Source organism: Benincasa hispida, chromosome 3, assembly GCF_009727055.1.
Source record: "Benincasa hispida cultivar B227 chromosome 3, ASM972705v1, whole genome shotgun sequence".
Lineage (NCBI taxonomy): Eukaryota > Viridiplantae > Streptophyta > Magnoliopsida > Cucurbitales > Cucurbitaceae > Benincasa > Benincasa hispida.
Genome location: NC_052351.1, coordinates 19,982,698 through 19,988,201, shown reverse-complemented (window position 1 = coordinate 19,988,201; position 5,504 = coordinate 19,982,698).

Here is a 5,504-nt window from a genome sequence, read left to right as displayed (position 1 = left end):
GATATAATTAACCAGTCCAATTATATCATATATAATTGAATTCCTCTTGTCAATTTGAACATTTCAAAAATTAAACCCAAACACTGGTTCTCGACTTTATCCAAGCTACCCAAGGACCTAATGACCTTTGGCTCAAAGCTCCAACGGTACGTGAATAGCTGACTAAACTCTTTAGCCAGATTCGATCACTCCGTTAACGTTAGTGATTCCCACTAAAAGACCAACAGCTGAACTCTCTTACCACAGATATATTTCGTGGTCCATTGGATATAACCAAATCATGAGTACGATGATCCTCACAGATGCTCGTAAGTACAGCTGGGCAATTTACTGTTTGCCCCTGTAGTACATCTCACTCCTTAAGCTACCACTGGATTCCTCTAATGAACAATACAACATAGTCCAACTATGTGTGAACACCTCTCGGCCCAAGAGAAGGTGTGTGGTGTCAACATTGTTCAAGCCTCGGAATTCAACCCTTAAGAGAGCCATTCTATCAACTTACCCCTACCACCTCGGGGAAAGGAGTGATTTATCTTGTTATGTGTGAGTTCTCAGCTTCCCAAATCAGAACGTATCCCCAAAATGGTAGGTTGAATCGGCAACTTGGCACTCGTACCCATAACAAATCAAATGTAAACCCTGAACTTAGGTTCCCCACTAGATAACGATGTTAGCCAAAGGGATGTTATATTACATAATTTATTAAGTTAGAAATTCATGTTGTTTATAGGGATTATGAAGGAGGAAGGAAAATATATTAAATGAAAGAACTCAATCATTAATTCTGTCTGGAGCAACTAAGGTGGTATGTGCACTAACTCTTGAATCAGGAAGTGGCAGAAAGATAAAAAGGAGTAAACTCTCAAAGCATGGTATTGGCAATTGTACAGAGAAAATTATGCAATCTACCCATTCGAAAGCTAAAAATCTAGGTTAGTTGCTGAACCGAAGATTTTCAGAAAGGAGAAAAAATGATGAGAAAAACCAAAGAGGCAGAATCTTCGGGAAGTACGGGTTCAAGGATGAATTTTGGAATTTTCAAGAGCCAAACATAAAGGAATTTGGGGCTGAATTTATAAGGTTCAGGAGAAGATAAATCTAAAAAACGAAGAGAAAAGTATTCTTAAAAAAACTCTGTGATTTGTATGAGTTTATGATTTGAGTATAACTAGGGAAATTGGTTTGCAAAGCAACAACTGCTTTAGAAGAACAAGCAATCAGGCACGTGGGAATTATAGTGAGAGATTGCGATGAGGATCCACTATAAAGAAATCCGCTGATTTTGAAAGAGATTCTCGCTCTAAGGGGAAATGCCACTAGGAATTGAGGGTGAGTTTATGCGCTTAAGTTGAAATACAGGAAAAGATTGATCTCCTCTAGAGGGATCCGCTGTACGCCTCTAAAGGAATCTCCTGCATGATGAGGGGGGTATCGCTCTAGAGGATCTCACTAGCACTCAGGGGGACCCTAGTACAGTTGTCTGTATTGATGGAGTCTAATAAAATGAATATTGAGGTATTTTTACTAGGAATTCAAGTAGTTTAATACGAGGAATAAATATCTTTTCAAGCCAAATAGAGCTAGGGAATGTATAAACCATAGAAGCCGACGAAACGTGAGTGACTAAAAAGTTAAGTGTTCCAATACTCATGAATATATGATCAAGTTTAAAGACATAGGACATTAAATTGAATTAACTCTCTCAAGCAACAAACTGGGAATAACTTAATGCATGTCTCTCGGCTTGTATGTTGTGTAACACAGCCAAGGTATGGTCGTACAACCATTACAAAAGCTATGTTTTTTATTTTGATATTGCTTCCTAAGATGAGAGAACAGTATCTTATGTAATATGAATGGACAATGATGTACAACCTGATCGAAATGAGAAGGATTAACCAATAGTACAAAGAGACATACTGACGAAGACTACCAATTTGTACGAAAAGGACATTTGAAAGGCATGCATCATGAAGACAAGTACTGGCATTTATATTGAAGGAAATATGAGGCAAGGTAAATCATAGTAAGCTCGATACTGAAGGAAATTTGAGCATCGAAGTATTGAAGACCAAATATGATGGTACTTAGTGTGGCCCGTGCACGAAGTTATGCAATTTGAGAGACCAAAGTATAGGTCTTCTGTGGTCAGTAAGAAACATTGGGAGCTATGAGCCTTTAGGCCGTCCTCAACTTAAGGAATAATAATGCTTTAATATGTTGAGAATGGTTTAAGAGCTACATTTAGAGACAATTTTCTTGAGTCTTACTGCATTACGATTACATATAGATCACCTTGTTGCTTACATCTATAGTTCCACTGGGAGTTAGCTCACAGAACCGTTCCTCAAGGAGCGGTCAGTAAAACGTTCCTCAAGCGTTGATCCGCTGACTGCTCCATCGAAAGACCAGCTTTAAAAACTTAGGTTTGATGGATCTGCTTATGTACACATGTAAGAGGGACTAGGCTTCATTAGGAATGTTAGGCCACCTGTGAATAATTTCTTATAAAAGTTAATTTCTTGGCTGTATGCATCTTATTTATTTAAATCCGTTGTAGAACCTTAAGGGAGGACTTTGCGTATATTGCTAATATGAAATGAATAGTTGGTATTTAGATTGAGAAGGCTTTGGTGTAGGAGTGCTAGTAGTAGGCTAGTTACTACCACGGTCAACATCCTCTTCTTAGAATAAAAAGCGGTTAATCTGGAGAGGGTGTGACAATCAAAGGACCGCCCTCAAATGGCAAGAGGAGTTACCCAACTCACTCTGGATGAGGTTCATATTACCTATGGTGATCCTAGTGTAATGTGTGAAGTCTCTATCATGAACGTGTTATATAACAAACATTAACAACTTCTGGTCAGGTCTTATTATAAATCTCTTATATAGGGACGCCCCCCCTCGCATGTCCAACACGAGATTAGGATCAGACATCTGTGGCAATCACAATACTTGGACCATTCCACAAAGCGGGAGCCAGCGCTCGTAGCATTTACTAGATAAGGTTTCTCTCCGTATATCGAACCATATAATACAAACCTTTGTGGTTATCACTCAAGACATGACCACTTGTATGTCAACTACATGACAATGCTCGAGTCATGTACAGATAACCAAGAACTTATGTTTATGGTTTGTTGGTAAAAGCAAATAAAACAAATAACTGAGCCAAAACAACAAGATGGAAGTAATATCATATATATAACTATCACAGGAATTGTATATGACTTACAACAACTACAGACGCCTCGCTGGTATCGCTCTAAAGGATCTCGCTGGTATCGCTCTAGAGGATCTCACTAGCATCGCTCAGGGGGATCTCGCTAGTAAAGTTGTCTGTATTGATGGAAGTTCCTTTAATAAATGAATTATTTGAGGTATTTTACTAGGAATTCTAAGTAGTTTAATCGAGAATTATATCTTTTCAAGCCAAGAAGAGCTAGGGGAAATGTATAAACCATTAGAAGCCTGACGAACTGTGAGTGACTAAGTAAAGTTAAGGTTTCCAATACTCATGAATATATGATCAAGTAAAGCATAGTGACATTAATGATGAATTTATACTTCCTCAAGCAACAAACGGTTGGAGAATAACTTAATGCATGTCTCTCGGCTTGTATGTGTGTAACACAGGCCAAGGTATGTCGTGTAACCATTACAAAAGCTATGTTTTTTATTTTGATATATGCTTCCTAGAGGAAGGCTATGAGAGAACGAGTTCTTATGTAAATGAGTGGTAATGGAACTTAATTTGATGTTACAAAATACACATTTGATACCGAAGGACGTTGAGAAGGTATCTAACCAATTTAGTACCGAAGGACATTTGAGAAGGCACTTGGCCAATTTGATACTGAAGGACATTTGAAAAGGTATCTGGCCAATTTGATATTGAAGGAAATATGAGAAGGTATCATAGTAGCTCGATACTGAAGGACAGATTTGAGAAGGTATCTGAGTAGAAGTACCTAAAATATGATGGTACTTAGTGTGGCCACGTGCACGTAGGTAGTTATGAATGAGAGACCAAAGTATAGGTCTCTTGGTCAGTAAGAAACATTTGGGAGCTAGAGCGTTTAGGCTCGTCCTCAACTAGGGAATAATAATGCTTAATGATGTCTGAGAATGGTTTAGAGCTACATTTAGAGACAATTTCTTGAGTTTACTCATTGGTATATTTACATGTTTATAGTGATGCTACGCTTGTTGCTTTACGATTCTATAGTCTCTCACTGGGATTTTAGCTCACAGAATTCCTGTGTTTTCCCTTTTCAGGTAGCGGTCAGTTTCCTCAAGGTTGATCCTGCTACTGCTTGCCATCGAAAGACTCAGCTTATTAAAAGACTTAGGTTGATGATCTGTTTATGTACACATGTTTTTAAGAGGGACTAGGCTTCTATAGGAATGTTTAGGCCACCTGTGAATATTTTTCTATAAAAGTAATGTCTTGGCTGTATGCATCTATTTATGTAATCGTTGTAGAACCTTAAGGGAGGTTAGCTGTTTGCGTATATTGCTAATATGATGAATAGGTTGGTATTTAGATTAGAAGGCTTGGGTGGTGAGTGCTAGTAGTAGGGCTAGTACTACCACGGTCACATCCTCTTCTAGAATAAAAAGGGTAATCTGGGAGAGGGTGTGACATCAAAGGACCGCCCTCAATGGCAGGAGTTCCCAACTCACTCTGGATTGAGGTCATATTACCTATGGTGATCCTAGTGAAGTGAAGTCTCTATCATGAACGGTGTTATATAACAAGACATTAACACTTCGTGGTCAGGTCTTATATAAACTCTTTATATAGGACGCCCCCCCTCGCATGTTCCCAACACGAATGATTAGGATCAGACTATCTGTGGCAAGTCACAATACTTGTGACCATTCCACAAAGCGAGCCACGTCCGTAGCATTACTAAGATAAGGTTTCTCTCCTATATCCATATACTACAAACCATTTTGGTTATCACTCAAGACATGATCCACTTGTATGTCACTACATACATGCTCGAGTCATGTACAGATAACCAAGAATTTTATGTTTATTGGTTTGTGGTAAAGCAAATAAAACAAATAACTGAGCAAAACAACAAGATGTGAAGTAAATATCATATATTAACTATCACAGGTAATTGTATATACTGTTTACAAACTACAGGACGCGAGACTTTAGGACATCAACCCCAAGACAGAGAAGGTTTGACGGCGTGGCGCATGACTGAGTCGATGAGGACTAAGGCTCGAATACAGCCGGCGGTGCAATCTGTTGGGCGAAGGGACGAAGGTGTGCGGCGTGAAGGGCTTGATTGGAAGCGCAAACAACTAGCAACACAGCGAACGGCAACTCGAACCGGCTGGCATAAGCTGAACTTCGATGGCATCGATGGTAGCGTCTGGCTGAGTCTAAGCGGCGGGAGGAAAATAGTGTGAAGGGCGGCAAGGGTTTCGGTAAGGGGATCACGTGAGTGAAACGAAAGGGGGGGAGTTAAATAAAATAATAT